The 17,812-nt window shown below is 38.9% G+C and overlaps 1 long non-coding RNA gene across 1 annotated transcript; it reads left to right on the forward strand.

Moving 5' to 3' along the window:
- LOC125696522 (uncharacterized) lies at positions 1-17,812 on the forward strand. The gene is made up of 3 exons (XR_007378369.1): positions 1-133; positions 6,529-6,667; positions 15,478-17,812. It is a non-coding gene; the product is annotated as an uncharacterized LOC125696522 (long non-coding RNA).

A 17,812-nucleotide genomic window follows, 5' to 3' on the forward strand; every position in this document is an offset into this window, starting at 1 on the left:
AGCAGTGCCTGCAGCAGGAGGGAGCTGTGTCCTGCTGAGGACTCTGCCTATGGGTTTAGTGGATTTCAGTTGCATGCCATGACAGATTATGCTGTGGATTATCTTCAGATACGTGTAGGAGAGGCATTTCAAGGTATTTTGCCTTTTAATCCTTATTTAGGAAAAGCCTTTCAACATAACTTTGTGGTGTGCCTTTGGTAATGCCTATGATAAAGGTGTGTGCCAAATACTACACTGTGTTACTGATAGACAAATGCTGTAGTTTAGAGCCTGGTTATGTGTGGTACCAATTCTTTTTCTGTGAGTTACTGCCCTGAATTGTCAATGGATTTCAGAAAGGAAATGTAAGCAAAATGTTCAAGCAATGAGAAATAAAATAATGGCCTCTGGATAAAACCCACTGTATTCTACTATAATTGTATCAATTGTATAATCTCATAAAATATAAGGCTTACTAAAGAAAAGAATAAGACTTTTTCACCTTTGTGAAAATTCTCCCCATCAGATATCTGAGGGAAGGAAGTTTACATTCTAAAAACAGGAGTAGTTGGTATACAATAAAATAAAATCAGTAGCTGTTGCTACATGACTTCTACTGAATTCATTCTGATACGTCTTCAAGCTCCTTTAGACAATTACTGAGCTTGCCTTACCCATCTAGCTGCCAAAGTCTTCCATCCCTTAGTAATTCAAAATGTTCTTACTTCAGAAATGGCTCCATCGCTGCTTTTATTTTGGCCTTGTCTTTTACTGTGTTGTGCTTGAATCATGGTTGTGTAATTTGTTTCACCACAGAACATAAAAAACAGACTATTAGGAATAACAAATCAGCCTGTCCATTATAGAGGGTACAGTCTGCTAGTGAAATTATGGACCAGAAGCTCACATCCTTGTAGCATGCTTTAGTCAGCTTCGTTAAAGCATAGGGGATACATTTAGTTTTTTATTCAGCTGAATCTGAAGCTTTGAACAAATGACTTCCCAAACTAATTCTTGTGACTGCAAAAATGAAAGGCCATTTTAATAGCGTTTGAAAAACAATATATATTTTAATTCTATCAAACTAGGAAGTCAATATTTAGTATTCTCAGCTTAAGGGGACAAATACTGGGCTTTCTCTATAAATGATTAAACATTCAGTGAAATTAAATCAGCTCTAAAACTTGAAGTTTCTGTACAGGCCTAGATATTTTCTTATGTTTACAGTCCTAATGACCATATAATCTCTGAGCTATTTTAACAAATATATTTTGTTTGGATGTCACTCTGTGACACACACCTGAGTGCAACATGCAAAGGAAATGCTGACCTGGCGGAGGGTTCATTTTCATTTCAGGGAAATCTCTTCAGTGGATGGCAATAGACTGCACAGAAAAACTCTTCCCCTCTTTCCTCCTTTCACATCCTCACAAGATAAACATACCATCTTGGGAAATAATACGTTTGCTAAGTCTCTGTATGTAATTACCAGTTGAGAAGAAACCAACTGCAGTACCTCCGGAGATGGAAGGATCGGCTCAGGGAGGCAGAAGGACCCACAGCACTGTTGCAGGTGGTGGTGGGTGCAGAGAAATCAAAGGCTTCCTCCTGGAGTCAGAAGAGAAGATTTCTCAGTCACTGAATCAAAGTCACTTTGGTCACAATTACAGAAACAAATTTCACGTACTACTTTCAGCAATGTGTTTTTCACTGAAACTTTGTACGTGAGAGCCAGCTCCTCTGAGATGCCTTTGAAAACATTATCTGCAAGCAACATTGATAGGATTTGAAAGCAAATTTCAAAATTCATGTAATATAGTATCTAAAATCTTAACAGGCTGCCCCTAGCTGATGCAGTGGAAAAGAAGAATGAGCACAAGGTCTGTGATCAGACCAAAACTTGGTGCCCAATAAAATGGTTAATCTCCATACAAGATGGAGATAATGTCACATGCACAGATGGACCAGGATCACGGCTCTCATTCCTTCATCCACATCAACAGTAGAGAAAATTACTGCACTGTTACCACTGTCTGCAGAACAACGAACATACTACCAACAGCCAGCACTGCAGCTTCTTGAAACTGCTAGAAATGTTTTCTAAACTGGCCTTGTATTTTATTCAGTTTCCAGGATAAATTCTACTTTTATCATTGAAGAATTTAATTTGAGAAAAAAAAAGTAACAATTGTATTTTTTTGTTATTGTTGTTATTTATATATCTGAGGTGATGGATAAAATGGGATTAAATCATCAAATACACCCTCCTGTTTAACCATATCTTCTAACTATAAAGATAGCATCGTCTCACAAGTGGTATTAGTATTACAGATGTGTACTTCATACAGCTTGAAAGTGCTTTCTGTTTTACATTTGCATATCTCAGTGCAATAATCCTATCTCGATAAGTATGTATATACACAGATGAATTACACCAGCCACATCAAAATCAGACTAGAGATAATAAAGCATAGGGAAATGTGAAGTTGGCATCATGTGAGCTTAAAAGTTCTTTATTTAGCTTGTGGTACATTGATACCATCAGTACAACAGGCATAAGTTTCAGCTTCAAAAAGTGCCTGATATAGTAAAATTTTTGAATGTTTATGATAGCTGTTGTTCTGGCATAAGAGATTGCCTCATGGAGTTGCAGTGGGCAGTGTGTTTTAGTATTTGGTTGGCAATCTGATCAACGTGAAAAAATGTAGAAGAAAAGCTTCTCAAGTTTTGTGTGCTTGTGCACTAGAGATTATCAGTATGATTTGTATGTTGGAAAATATAGTACATGCTAAGGCTCAGGAAGGACATTAATGTGCCCATCATATATCCCATTCTTCATTTCTTCATAAGCTTCCTCATTAGAATGAGCTGGCAGGAGGAGGCTGCTATATTAGCAAATACTTTTTGCATGTTTGTGTAGGTAGGCACTACCGTAGCCACAGTGTCCCTGATAACTACTGCATCAGCACATACTTCTGTGCTTGTGTGGGTGAGCATTAGTCTGGCCTTGATGCCCACGATAAGCACTGTCCCTCAGTCATAGCCAGCAGCCTTGAAGGAATTCAGAGTTCTTTCCACAGAAGGCTTGTGTCACTGCTTACAGGTTGTGTGCAAGCGGGTAGGAGAAGACGACTGCCCCAGGTTACAGAGATGGATGTAGCTAAACATTTAACAAACATTGAGAATGAAAATAAACAGCCTCTATTGCAGTTTCCTTGGCGCCAATGTTCTTCCTGTTAGAGCCCAGATTTTGGCAAGAGGCTGGGATAAGCACTTTGGCAGGCTGCTCTTCCTCGTGCTTTGGAGCAGTGCCTGACTGGCTGGTGACAGCCATCAGTTGTCATCAGCTAAACCCACTTTCATGCATTTTTTTTCCCAACTTATCAAACTGTTTGTTTCTCTGCTGGTTCATGGTTCATAGATCTGCCTTCCCGAGCTGCTTACTAATCACTGACTCTTTTTGCTTTCCATGCCGCTCCTCCAGCTTTGTCAGCTGTTCCACGCTGCCTATTGCCCTTCTACTTTATCTTTTTGTTTCTTTCAACATACACAATATCAGTATAGTTAAGATGTCTGGTCCAAAGACTTCTGAGGGCTGAAAAGCATGTCAATTGCATACAGAGATTTACCTTAAGGACATCTGTCTGTTTGCAGCACAGACCATAGCTTAACAAAGGACATCTTTTAGTTTTTTGGTTACATTAAAGTGCTGGTCTCAAGCCAGATCCTGACAAGGATCATCATTCTCATGAAACCAATCAGTATAACTGCAATTCATTTAGAGCTCTGTAAGCAGACAGATGAAAACTAAATGGCTCGGTACATGATACGATCTCAATCCTGAAAAAAAAATACGGTTCTTCAAAACTCTGCACTGAAGATTAGGTTTTTAACAACGCCAACACAGGATGTATCACCCATGCTCTATTGTAGTAAAAATTCAGTTTCGACTGGAAGCTGCATTTTGATTTTCCACCTCAAATTTAATGATACTGAAGTAAGCTCGCGCCTTTGCTGTGGTAAAAAAAAGGTTTTACATAAGTAAAAACTGAAAAGTTGTGTCACATACACTGAATACAGCTATGAAGATACCTCTTTGGTGATGGCCTCAAAAAAGCCTTCCCATGGACTAAATCAAGTGATGACAAAAATGATATGGCAGGGGTGCAGTGCTTACTTTCACACCTTGTAAATCAGAGTGACAAGGTATTATTCTATGGCATTCCCCAGAGAGAATCCTCCATATGGTCTCAGCAGAAATTTACAGAGGCAAGCAAGATGACTAAACAATAAGCAAAATAATATGCTAAGAAGCTCTATCTAATATTGGAGTAAAAGGAAACAAAATAATCTAACTGGGGCTAAGACCCACTTTGCTCTGAATTTGTAATAAGAATTCAAAAACATCTGTTAACACTTAGGCACCTTACACTGCTGCTCTGATAATCCCAGCACAGATTATTCTGCAAGGTCTTGCACGGCTGTTTCAAAACACTGCACTCACAGTCATTCCACAGCAGCAGGAACAATGTGGTTGGAAGCCATAAATGTCTTTAGATCCTACCCTTTCTAACAAGGCTTCTACATTTAACCTGTAAGTTTCAGGGAGACATCCCATATCCTATAATATAACCAGGCCAACCAGATCAGCTGAACAACCAGCCTTCAAGAATGAAATTATTGCTATAAAAATGGCATTAAAATTGTACTCACTAGCATACTAGAAACCTGTCAAGGCTTTGTGCCTTTTTAGATACAGACTGCTTCAATATGAAATACGATTCAACATATGGCCTCTTTCTCAATTGCTACAGCTTTAAGGATAGTTAAAAAAATCTACCTTTCATCTATGCTTGGTCTAATAGACATTAAGATAAAAATATTTGATGTGGGCTAGATGCAGAAGGTAACCCAGCTGGTAACTTTCCATCTTGTCAGGAACATTAAGCCCACTCCCTGAAATAAATTCTTGCCCAGTTTCATATGTCTCCTTGGGCTAAATACTCTCTTGCAGGGAGATGGAAGAAGACAGATTAATCAACAACCACAGAGACCAGGCCCAAAAATACTCTGGCAGAGATTAGGGCATAAATTGGCACAGTGCCTTGAAGTGAATTACATCCATGCCACTGGACTTAGTGGCCTTCCTCATATGGCTTACTATATATTCTTACATTGACTTGGTAGCTATCTCCATTTATTTACTCTTTTTCCTCAAGCATCTTCAAAATACAAATATCATAACTATTAGAAGATTTCTAGTAATGGCATGTTTGGAACTCAGAAGCTCTGTCTCTTACTTAATTTGGCTTTTACCCCTCTCTTTACTAGCCATTTTGGATTCACTTTGCTGTTCTTTGTCCTACCCATCCAGTTTCCTGGTACAAATTTCTAGCAACTCACTGTAAGCACGGATGTTTGACCAGCTCTGAGCTTTGAGAAGACTTCAGAGGAAGTTGATGAATGTGAATTTCATGCAGAAAAGCACTAAATTATGAGAGCAAATATTCAGAACACAGTTCAGACTTGAACTGGAACTGAGTTTCTGCCAGCAGACTGACTTTGTACTGGCTGGCAAGGAAGCTCCATTGTTTGGTATCATCTATCACACCATGAGAAGCTGAATTGTGTAAGTTAGTATTGGTTCAGAAAGCACAGCTGTCTTGCTAGTAATAGCCAGCACTAAACTAAACTGTTTTCAGAGCTGCTGAAATATCCCATGTTCTATTTTTTGTTTGCAGCATGAAAGCTTTTATTTGGGATATGACAAATGGGATTTCTGTGGCCTCAGCTCGGCTCTATCTGCTGATAGAGACATTATTTTTGGCTGTAATGCCACTATCGCTTTAAATAATTTAGATTGGAAACATTCAGGATGAATTTCACAAAGAGATGCTGGCATTGGAAATCATCAAGTTTCCTATGGCATCCAGACCCAGGACGCTGTCTAGAAGGATGAAGTTCCCACTCCATCTTGTACATAAGGAAAGGCTGTGCATGTCTACTTGAGAAACTCAGCTACCGCAGGGACTGTCTGCAGCGCAGTGCAGACTTCTCAGCTAACTTCAGATTAGCTGGCTGAGACCCACTAGAAATCCAGCTTTGGCACATGAGCCCCTGTAGGTATGCCTGTCCGGTCACCCTGGCTGCGATGTGAGCCATCAGATCAGCTCTTGGACTGTGAACTCAAGCAATGAAAAAAAATCATGACAGGCTGATAACAAATAAAAGATCCACAAACTGCGCTCTTTGACCCTGAGACAGCAAAGTCACACCGTGTTTTTCAGACTTGAGACATGCTTGTTAGCAAGAAAATTCCTAACGTGAAAGTTGTCGTAGAACTGTCAAACTTCAAGTTGGTTTGAGGAAAAAAAAAATGGCATTGCAAAGCTCACTGCAAACTGAGAGCAGCTGACAACATTAGCTGACATGTTAGGGCATCCTCCCTAACATGCATTTAGTGAAACACAGTTACAGCCCCAGGCCTCTTAATAGCCTACAAATTAGGTAGAAATCTCAGCTGTTTTCTGACCTCACATATTGTCTTAGGTTTGCTATCAGCAACCCCAGCTTACAGAGCTACGACCTGATCCTGGGCCTGATCACTCCTTGTAGAAAGACTTCACCTTCTCCATGCCTTCATTCTCCATGAAGTCCTGCAAAATGGAGAAGAAAGTCAGAGAAAAAGGTAAGTAAGAAATAAAATGCTTCATTTTCAATAAATGAAATAGTCTAATCAAATGCAATGAGAAAGAGCCTTGCAGAAATGTTTTTATAACACGCAGGATGTTGAAACAAAAATGTTAGTCATAGAGGACAATCACTGTAGCAAGTCAAGTGTTCAAGTGTTGAGTTGGAAAGAACGATACAGAACCAGATGCAGTCTGTGAATCAGCAACTCTGGAATGCCAGCACAGAAAGAATGGCAGTAATGATCCAAGAGGACACACAAAGGCACGCAGAAATTGTTCCAAGATCATTTTAGCAAAGCACATGTTAGTAATATATATATATTCCTGTGGTGGTAAAGTAATGTCTTAGGCTCCTATTAGCTTAGTTCCTCAAAGCATTAACTGAGGTCAAACAGAGTTCCTGAGATCCTGTAGGTAAAAGCTTCTGCTAATCACTGGGGCAAAATTAAAAACCAAACTAACTAAAAGCCCCACTTTATTAAAAATACATATTGTTGGAGCATGGAGGAAAACCTCTGACTTAATGCTTACTTTCCAAAATCTAAATTCTGTTGGCTGAATTCTGCTCTAGTTGGCACTGAAATGGGCTGGGAATGAGCAGAAGGCAGTGATTCCATATTCCTGGCACGCTGGTGCCAAACACAGGATTCCTTTTAGTGGGTGGAGATGAGAGACATGCTGTGGGCAAGGGAAGCACTTGTCCCCAGCTAACTTGCAAGCTAACTTTGGCTGCTTGCTGAATACTCTTAGGATAGATGTGGGACCAGTAGGAGAGCTTGGCATGCATCCTCACCCTGCTGATTGTTCTCTCTCCTTAGCAATGGGGGTGTACAATTACTGTAGTACCCAGACTTCATTATTAAACATCTTTCCGACTCTAAAATAAACGACACTTATACAGTCAGTCCTCACACAGTTAGACACTTATACAGTTAAATGGTGCTTACGCCCTTTTCCTTTTGGCCATCACTCATTACTTCAGTCCCAGGGAAGGTGAGGGATACCACCTGGACCATTTGAATTCATGACCCCTGAGTTCTAGAGAAGAAATAAGAAAGAAAAAATGAAATTTCTGTTTCTATAAAGGTGAAGAGCGTATGATACTGTTGGAAGATTTATCTATTGTAGAATTAAGTTCTACTTCAGGAAATTGTGTAGGGACTAGAATATAATGGAACACCTCTCCTACAAGGACAGGCTGGGAGAGCTAGGGCTGTGCAGCCTGGAAAATACAAGGTTCTGAGGTGACCTGCTGGCCCCCTTTCAGTGTCTAAAGAGGGGCTGGAAGAAAGAAGGGGGCAGAATCTTTAGCAGGGTCTGAGATGACAAGATAAGGAAAAATTGTTTCAAACTTAAAGTGATGAGATTTATGTTGGATATAAACAAAAACTCCTTTACAGCAAGGGTGGTGAGGCACTGGAACAGGTTGCCCAGAGATGTGGTGGAAGCCCCATCCCTGGAGATGCTCAAGGCCAGACTGGACCAGACTCTGAGTTAGCTGATTGAGCTGTGGATGCTGTTCATTGCAGGGCAGCTGGACCAGATGGCCCTTAAAGGTCCCTTCCAACTCTAAGGATTTTATGATTCTATGCTTCTACTTCACTCCAAACGTCACCTACTGATTTTATGGTCAATATTCTTTTTCTTTCCTTTTCACATTGAACACTGAGGAAAAAAAAACATTGATTTATAAAATCTCACAAGAACTTTTCCTCCAAACTTCAACCCATAAGAAATTGTAAAGGACTTTATCTTGGTTAACTCTGTCAGCTGACTGAGTACATGCCCTGCCCTGCTCAGCATACAAGGAGACCATTGTTAATAGTCAGAAAACACCTCAACACTTCATACAAAAATCACACGGAAAGACCTTCATGGCAACTAGATGTGTCAGCTGGCAAGGCAAAGACTGACAGTGATGGGAAGCTTACCCTGTGTGTTTATAATTACCACAAATACTGCTCAGGATATTTTTACTTCTTTTTCTTGAGACTGCTGTCAGCAAATTCCTTATGGCTTCCACAGTCTACTGGTACTTGCATTTTTCTTTAAATCCTAGTGTTATGATGGAGCAATATTCCTGTCACCAAGGAAGCAGTAGTTGGGTTGTTGCTTTTTTTTCCAATGTTTGTTTATTTCATTTAGAAATAGTTCTAGCTTTGACTAGTTTCCTGAGTTACTTTGGTCAAGTTCAGAATAGCAATGCTGTGCTATTTTCAGAGAATGGGATAGTAACTGCTGCTTTTGCCTATGGCAGTGTAATCCCTGTGTGCCATTTGGATGAAGATAAGACAGGAAAAAAAGAAATACAGTGAGAATTTCTATTCATTCTGCTGCTCAGTTGAAAAGTCCCACTCAAGATGGTGAAGTGTTCCAGCACAGATTTTAATCAGAAGGAGAACATTGTTTTAGCAAACAATTGCAAAAGCACTCTTCCTTGGAAGGCTGCTGTGCTGTGCTCTGAGGTACATTCTTTTCAGTCCCACTGTGCACAAAAACAGAGGGAAATTTAATAATGCTCTGTGTGGGCCGTTTGCACTCGTTGAAATTACAGTTGTAGTTGTGAGACTGAAAGGAACAATGCAAGACTTCTACCACTGCTAATGAATCTGGGACCTAACTTGGAGAGGCCACTGGTAGGGTGAGAAAGTTATTTTATCCCAGCTGCTGCACAGATTGCTTACATATATGACAAAAACGTAAGTGTGAGCAGTGAGGACACCTGTGTGCCTGACCTATTGCTTCTTCATGAACAACGTGCAAGTAATTGGCAGTGTTACACTGAACTGAACTCTTAGAAGCATAAGATGATGTTTCCCTTTACAAAGCATGAGGGCATTTTATATATTTCGAGAGCTTTCTCGTGTACTGAGTATGAAAGGAAACCGCTGAAACCTGTTATTTTTGTTTGAATTATTGTCCTATAATATGGAAACAGGAGCTTGATCCTGCTCAATATCTCTTGAAAAAACATGAAATAATGCAAATCAAAACCAAAACCAAATCAGAATAAAGAACAGTCATGTATTTTTCACATGCCGCTGACCCACTCTACTGTCTAAATACATACAGTCAGTGTATGATCTTTCTCTTTCAGTTCATGGCTTGTTTAGATAACAGATGCTTTGCTCTCCAATGGAAAAGGTGGAAAAGAAGTAGAACAAAATGCAAAAAAGTCATAACCAAACAACAAACCCTATGCCTAATGCTTGTATTTGAAGATCAAATAAAATAGAACTGTTTGCCACTGTTCCTGAAAAGCTTATAGCTTCAAATATTGTCTTGCTGAGCAGAAAATGATCAAGAACTGGAGAAATGAAGTAGGGATTAATTTTATGAGACTTCAATAAGTGGATTAAAATGAGATGATCTTTGTTTTGAAATCGAGATCAGGCTATGGCTCTGTATTTGGTTCTTTGCCAGTTGTGCAATTATCTTGAGACTTTTTCTTTGCACTTGTAACCAGGCAGAGAAATGGTATGCAAGGGAGAAAAGCTCTGGAAAGATTCGTTAATGCCTGTGTAAACAGCAGTTCTTATCTTTTATGGGCACTGAGACTGCATAGGTTTTTTAAAAAAGATTCAGTGAATATGAAGCAACATCAATAGAGACAAACTTTACATATCTACACTAACTTTACATAGACATACAAGTTAAGATTAAAATGTATCTACAAAATATTTCTAACTGTTCAAAAAGACCTGTAGCTCAAATTACTCTATAATCAAGCACTTGATATTGCAAAGTTTTTCAATATGCATCCCAAGGTAACTGCTAGATGTAAAAAAAACTACTAGGAGTCTGTTAGTGAAAAATCCAGCAGACTCAGAGCAAACATACCATTATGAGTCTGGCTGAGCCCATGCATTCTTTCTGCAAGTTTACCTGCCCACATTCCTAACATGAATTGCAATAGATGACAACAGTAATAGATGACAATAATAATTTCACTCTGAGAAACTAAAACACGTATACTAAGGAAAGAAAATAGGACTTCACCAAATGAATGTGTAACTTCTCTGCACAGAGTCGCAGTAGTTTATGCAGAACTGTCTGTGGTAGACTGTCACACAGTAGGCAAACTGCATAGTGTAGATTGTGTACAATCTGTTATACGGATCTGACGTTTGTGATTTAAAATGATACAGATGCCAGGACAGATGTTCCAAGTTTTGCCAAGAGTATACTTGCTTCTCTGTCAAAATAATTAAGTATTCTGTTGAAAAGGATATTTTTTCTGCAGCAATCTCAGAAATACCGTAACATTTATGATAGACATCCATTGCAGTCATTTCCACAGTGGAAAGGCAAATCATTTATCATCTGATCAATTATTTCTATGATGACAATTTATCTCCACTAACGGTATTTGAAAACTCAGGCAAGGGTAAAGCAGCCACAGAGCTTGAATTTTAGCACTGTGTGGTCATAGGTAATATTAAGTGCTGCTTATTTAGGTGAATTATCAATTCGACTCACCTAAAATGCAGCATGGCAAAGCAGGAAAAAAATCAAAAGGAAATAAATTCAATCAAAATATTTTTCGTATTCTGATTTCAGCAAATAAAACTTCCATAGTCGTTGTCATCAACTTTTTTCTCAGTCCCTCCTTTCCTCAGTGCTTCATTAGGAAACCAAAAGCACTGCTATAGGGTTAAGACCAGACAGAAGCACACAGTTGTTTGAATGAGCACTATTGCATATAGATGTGTCAGTCTGTGACTACTGCTTTCAGAGCCTGGCAGGAATACTAACTCACTGCCTGTCTTCAAATTTCGCATCTTGAAATATGTGGAACTCATTATGTTCACACATAAATGAATTGCAACAACAACATGCTCTCACTTGGAAAAATGAAAATACTGCTCTGATATTTAAATTTGATTTTGATTTTGCATGCAGAGAGTTTCAAGGTTTGATTCCAAATTATTGAAATATATTACACGACAATAAGGACCTTTACCCTCAGATGGAGCATATAGCTGTGTATGTAGGAACAGAAAGAAGATAGTAAAAATGTCCTCCAAAATAACATATGGTACCTTATTTTTCATGCAATTGCCTTTGTTATTCAATCCAAAAATGATTATTCTGATTCCCATATAAAACAATATTTAAAATCAAAAGGAAAGTCATATGCCATGCACGGCTGCTGGAATGCTGGATACTGATTTTTGCAAAGTATCCATTAAATACATGTATGACAGAAATAAATATTGGTTTTTTTTTAACACCATGTGGGCAGGTAATTTAAATACACAATTCTGTACTTCGAATTTGCTTTCATTACATCAGCTCTAACCATCCTTCAATTTAACCTGTGCTCAGTGGTAATAATACCTCTGGAATCTGGTGGGAAAATTGTGCATTACTCCGTTATTGGCAGGCTATTTGATCCCTCTCTAAAGGACTCCATTTTGAGAATCATTGCTCCTCATGCTTCCTTCAAATATACCAGACCCATTTACCACATGTCTCTTTGACATAACAGTAACACATTTAAAATGTTTAGAAAGCCAAATTCAGGTTTTGTTGTTGTTAATAAAGAAGGTATAGTGATAGTACAGACAAAACAATGGAGAAGTCATGGTTCAGTGGGAGTATGTACATGCATGCCAAAAATGCAGTTGTCACAGGATCAAAGAATCCTTGAGGCTGGAAGCAACCTCTAGAGATCATCAAGCCTTACCCCCAGCTAATGTCCCATGCTTTTTACTTCATATAGTAACACCATTTGGTGGCTGCATCTTCTGTATGAAATGACTCATGTCAGAGTCTAGTAAGTCCTTGCAGAGATCTAATGACAGAGTTTTTTACAGTGGGTCCTTCAGTACAAAGTTTGAAGCAGTAACAGTTTAATGGTTTTTGTTTGATCTTTGCAAAATATAGAGGGATAACTGGTCTGGTTCTCTGTTATTTGAATATTTTCTTTTGAATGAGTCAGCCAACAGTTTGGAAAAGCATGAGATTATCATGTGATTAAAAACATGTTCTGAGACTGAAGCGTTGCCACTACAGGCAGTCTTCTGGATGTCTTATTTAGGTCAATTCGAATCTGCAGTTAAGAGCTCCATGAGTAAAGTCAAGCATCTGATTAAAATGCCCCCTACTTAAGGGCACAACACAGCATTCCTACTACACAGGCTTTAGGCATTTACGATGTGGCTGTCCAAAGCTAAATCAGTTTATTTGGGATCTTCTAGATTCAATATGGGCCTCTTCAATGGACAATTTATCTGATATATCTTATAATGACATAAATCACCTTCTGGGGGTACTTAAATTTGTTCATAGACTCTAAGAAGAGACTAGGATGTCTAGACTACTGTCTAACCTGAGGTGCTTATGATAGGCTGGGTGAAATCTGTTCTAGGTTTTAACTGTTGTGGTTATTTAATGCTCTAAGAAGCATCCTGCCCCAGGCAAGGTCAAACAAAGACTGTAACACATCTCTGGCAGACAGAAGAACGTTAGCCTTCCCCAGTTAAAATGCTGAAGAGAAATCCTGGGCACCGTCTGGACTACAGATCACGAATACCAAACATCCTGTATGCTTGGTGAATGATTTTTCCTCCAACTATTTGTTTTATCCTGAAATTTCTATAAAAGTTTCTTATGTTAGGACTCTTCCATACTTAATACATGGGAATTTTTCTGAGTGTCCACTAAAATCTTCAAGACAAGGTGTCCAGTGATCTTAATAAAGATTTATATAGCAATGGAATTTTTAGTTAATTCTAAAGTGATATAACAAGCATATCAGTACTTTTTCTCATGACCAAGTCATCATGTTGAGTTGTGAAGTGCAAAAAGGAAGGGAATGCTTGCCTCCCAGGGGAGGAGCTTTGCTATTTCCCCAGTCTATGTGCAAATAAGAGTAAACAAAAATGTTTTTCATATTCAGAGCAAAATACCTCCTGTTACACATTCAGCAGCCACAAATGCTCAGTTGAAATTGCTCAAGAAATCTTTTATTTGGCCAAGAAAGATGAGCTCTAAGCCATTCAGAGTTTGTCTCCCAAGCTTATTACCACTGCTTCTCATTTTCTGGATTCGTATCTTAGCACTGTCCAAAACATAGCAACTGCTGACTGAAGAAGTCAGCATGATGTAGGTCGCTGAATGATGTCCCAAGAAATCAAAGAATCATTGCAACAGATATTCAATCTTGAAAGAGCCATACAATTACTTCATGACCAATCCCATACCTCAGTGCACGCTGCACCTGATTGCCTGTGCAGACTCAGAAGAAAAGGACCAGAGCTGTACCTCTGAAGGACCATAAGAAAAAAGCAGCAGCAACCATTTCCTTAAAATCTTTACAGTACTAAGAATTTGAAGTAAATTATCCAAAAGATCCAAGATATTCCTAGAGCTTCTAACTCCAAAAGCATATCTGCCATGCACTGAGACCACCAGCCCCTACCCAACTCCCTTAGGTAGCAAGAGAAGTCCTTAATGTGAGGCTAGAACACGAATCTCCTCTGCAGAATGTACTTAGGTACTAGACCTACTAAGAAACTGGATACAAAAGAACAATTATCTCAGGCATTAATTCTAACTTCAGAGTATTTCTTATCTTGTTCTGTGATCCCCATCCATAAACTTATCAACCTCCATCTTATAACATTTACAGTTTTCATAACAATGAACCATTGTTGTCTATCTTTTCCCAGGGAAATTCTAGCCATGGAGAATACAACAGGAATCTAATTAATTTTTTATATTAAACCAGCATGAACTTGCATGTTAACTCTTACATTATTCCATTAAATACTATTTATGTCTAAAATAACAGTGCTGCTTCTTGTAGACTAGGCTGTAAATTCCAGCAATAGAAGTAGGACTGATGTATTTGTAACCAGAGTACATTCTGTCTCGGAAAAAACAGACACTCCAGATAAATTAATATACAAAAGATTAATACAATCGACCTTTCAAATTGTAGATTAAAAGCAAAACGCACTTGCACACACATTTTTCAAAGCATAGTAGGTCCAGCACTCATCTATGCTGCTGTGAACCATGAAGTGCAAAGTAGCCAAGGTTAGAGAGACGTGATTTCCAGAAAATGTGAAGGGATTAAATAAGTTCTCTCATTGCAAAAAGAATTTGGAGTGTTATATCCATACTAGATACTTCAACATCTGCTTTTAGTCTTACCAAGAGTGAAATATATATATGGTTTTGTTATCACATAAAATACTAGTAATAAGTTTACAAGTAAATACACACTAGTTACTTCTAAAAAAATGATAAATGCACATAATAACAGAAGTGGAGATTTTTCACAGAATTAGAATTACGTCAGCATTAGAAATTGCATGGGCAGCATGTTGAGACCTGATCCTCTCTCTCCATTCTGCCCTGGTGAGTCCACATCTGGAGTACTGTGTGCAGTTCTGCGCTCCTCAGTTAAAGACAGGAAGCTTCTAGAGAGCAGTGGAGGGCCACAAAGGTAATTAGGGACCTGTAGCATCCCTCTTATGAGGAAAGGGTGAGAGACCTGGGACTGTTCAGGCAGATAAGAAGACTGAGGGGAGATCTTATCAAAACGTATAAATGTCTAATGAGCAAGAGCCAGATGGACAGGCCAGGCTGGTGATGCCTAGTGACAGGACAAGGGACAACAGGCACAAACTGTGTAATGCCTGTTAAATGCACAAGTGCCAAGGAGATAAAGAATATTGTATTTTTGCTCATGGTAAACAATGTGAGTTCCAGCTACTTGCAAGGGGCACCTCCTCCCATATTAAAATTAATAAATCTAACTGAAATCCCTGTATTATGTTTCCTTCTCTTTTAGCAAGTGTAATGCTTTTTGGGGATTCCAAAAATGGACATTATATCAACCGAGGAAATGATTTCCTTATTTTTCCATCCAAGTAGAAGCCCAGTCTTCACACCTGTGACTAAGGAAGGAAGCATTCTTTGCCAAGAATGATGATACCATTGTTTCTGAAAGAGGTGTGGACAAATCAGAGCACAGCAATTTAAGAGGTGTGGGAATCACAAAGGCAATTTCAGTTCCACTAGTCTGCTTTTTATTTCTGGCAATGCTCTTTTTCTATTCTTCTAACAATTAGAAAAATAAGAAGGCTGCTTTTGTCTGCTGAAGAAAAACTTAGAAGGACCATGATCAGCTTTGAGCATCAATCCATGTCTTCTTCGTATCACAAATAAAAGGATTTTCATAAATTGTTCTCACTGTTTTTTTTGTCTTTGCAAATATTATTCACCATTTTTGGTAGGCATCATGACAGAAGGAGTCATCATGAAGAGGAGTATTTGATAGCTGGAGAGATGTAATGGGAAGCATCACAGCAACTCTGGAAGAATGGAAAAATGTATCTTGGCCATCACCAGCAGAGAAAAGAGGACAGACAGGACATAAACAAAGGCAAGAACAGAAAAACAGCAGCAACGTCATACAAAGCATGGCCCATAAATCCAATGATCTTTGATTTAGTAAAGATTCTTAAAGAAGAGAGAACTAAATGTGATATGAACTAGGAGTGTGTCCTGATTTCAGCTGGGATGGAGTTGATTTTCTTCAGAGTGGCTGACATGATGCTGTGTTCCGGCCTTAGGAAGGAAACAAGGTTCATAACAAACCAATGTTTTAGTTGTTGCTGAGCAGCGTTGCACAGAGCCAAGGATGTTTCAGCTCCTTGTGCTGTCCTGCCAGTGAAGGGGTCAGGGGGCACAAGGAGCTGGAAGAAGACATAATCAGGATGGCTGACCTAAACTGGCCAAAGGGATATTCCATACCACAGGACATTTTGTTATCTAAAAAACTGGGTGAGTTGGCTGTGGGGAACAGACATTGCCTGGGGACTGTCTGGGCATTGGTCAGTGAATGGTGAGCAATTGCACTGTACATCACTTGTTTTATAAATATACATATATATGTGTGTGTGTATAAATAAGTATACGTAATTATCGTTAATATTATTTTCCCTTCCCTTTCTGTCATACTAAATATTTTTTATCTCAAACCATGAATTCTCTTTTGTTGTTTTTTATCCTCCATCCCAAAGGGAGAAGGGAGTGAGCAAACAGTTGTGTGGTGCTTAGTTGTCTGCTGAGTTAAAACACAACAGGGTGGGAAAAATTATATTAGTAGGTGTATTTCTTTTGAACTGTCTGGGATGCCTCCTAGACAACAGTAGAACAAGGAATGCATAAAAGAAAAACATTCCGAGGCTGGGTAGGCAGTGAGGGCATGGCTACAAAACAGCTGAAACTGACCACCTACATGAATGAAATACGGAAGTGATGGGAGTTTATTCAGGATGACAAAAGATCTTCAGATGTTGCCAGAAAGCGATTAGTACCCGCCTCATCCCCCATGTGCGTTCTTTTTTCTTTTTAAGCTCTGCCACTCCTCGGTGCACTAAGTCAGCACTTAAGCACCAAGAACTGCAGCTTTCCCACATAGCGTTGCTGTGTTGTAACATCTGGCAAATGTCCAGATTACAAAAAAAAATAAAACAAAAAAAATTACTAAACACCTTGAAAAGCTGATGAAAGTTCTCTACCTCTCTATCCTGTGGACAGTTTGAAGATGTGACCTGGAGAAAATGAAGAAAACTCCATGAACTGCTCTGACAAGTCCATGTGTATGTGCACACGCACACCACTCCCTTTCCTTAGGGCAGCTCTCCAGCTAATGAAGATTCTTACTTCTCCGCAGGCAAGGCATATATCCATTTATGGGAAGACTAGAAGTCAGGATGATGAGTCTGTGTGAGGTCAGCTGGAATATAATATAATATAAAAGGTCCATTTTGATGCAATTCTGCCATCCTCTCACCCCCCCCATGAATGGTTTGTTTACCAGTGCCATAAAAATTTGTTCCACAAAGAACTTGAAAAAGTGCTCTCAGCTCAGCAATTTCAAACTGGATTTTGAAAGTCAGTTCCCTTTTGTGTGTAGCTCATGTGCTGTCACCAACAATAAATGTCAGAATTGAGGTAATTCTGTTCATAAAAGACCTAGAAAAGGCTTTGGATTTATCTCCCCCAGCATTATTTCTGCAAAGCCTATGAAGAAGAGATTAATAAAATATATTTTTGCCGAAGATTTCAGATGTGATTTTGACTATAAGCATGCTTCAGGCTAAGTTAAAACTGTGTGT

This window comes from Lagopus muta, chromosome 7, assembly GCF_023343835.1.
Source record: "Lagopus muta isolate bLagMut1 chromosome 7, bLagMut1 primary, whole genome shotgun sequence".
Classification (NCBI taxonomy): Eukaryota; Metazoa; Chordata; class Aves; order Galliformes; family Phasianidae; genus Lagopus; species Lagopus muta.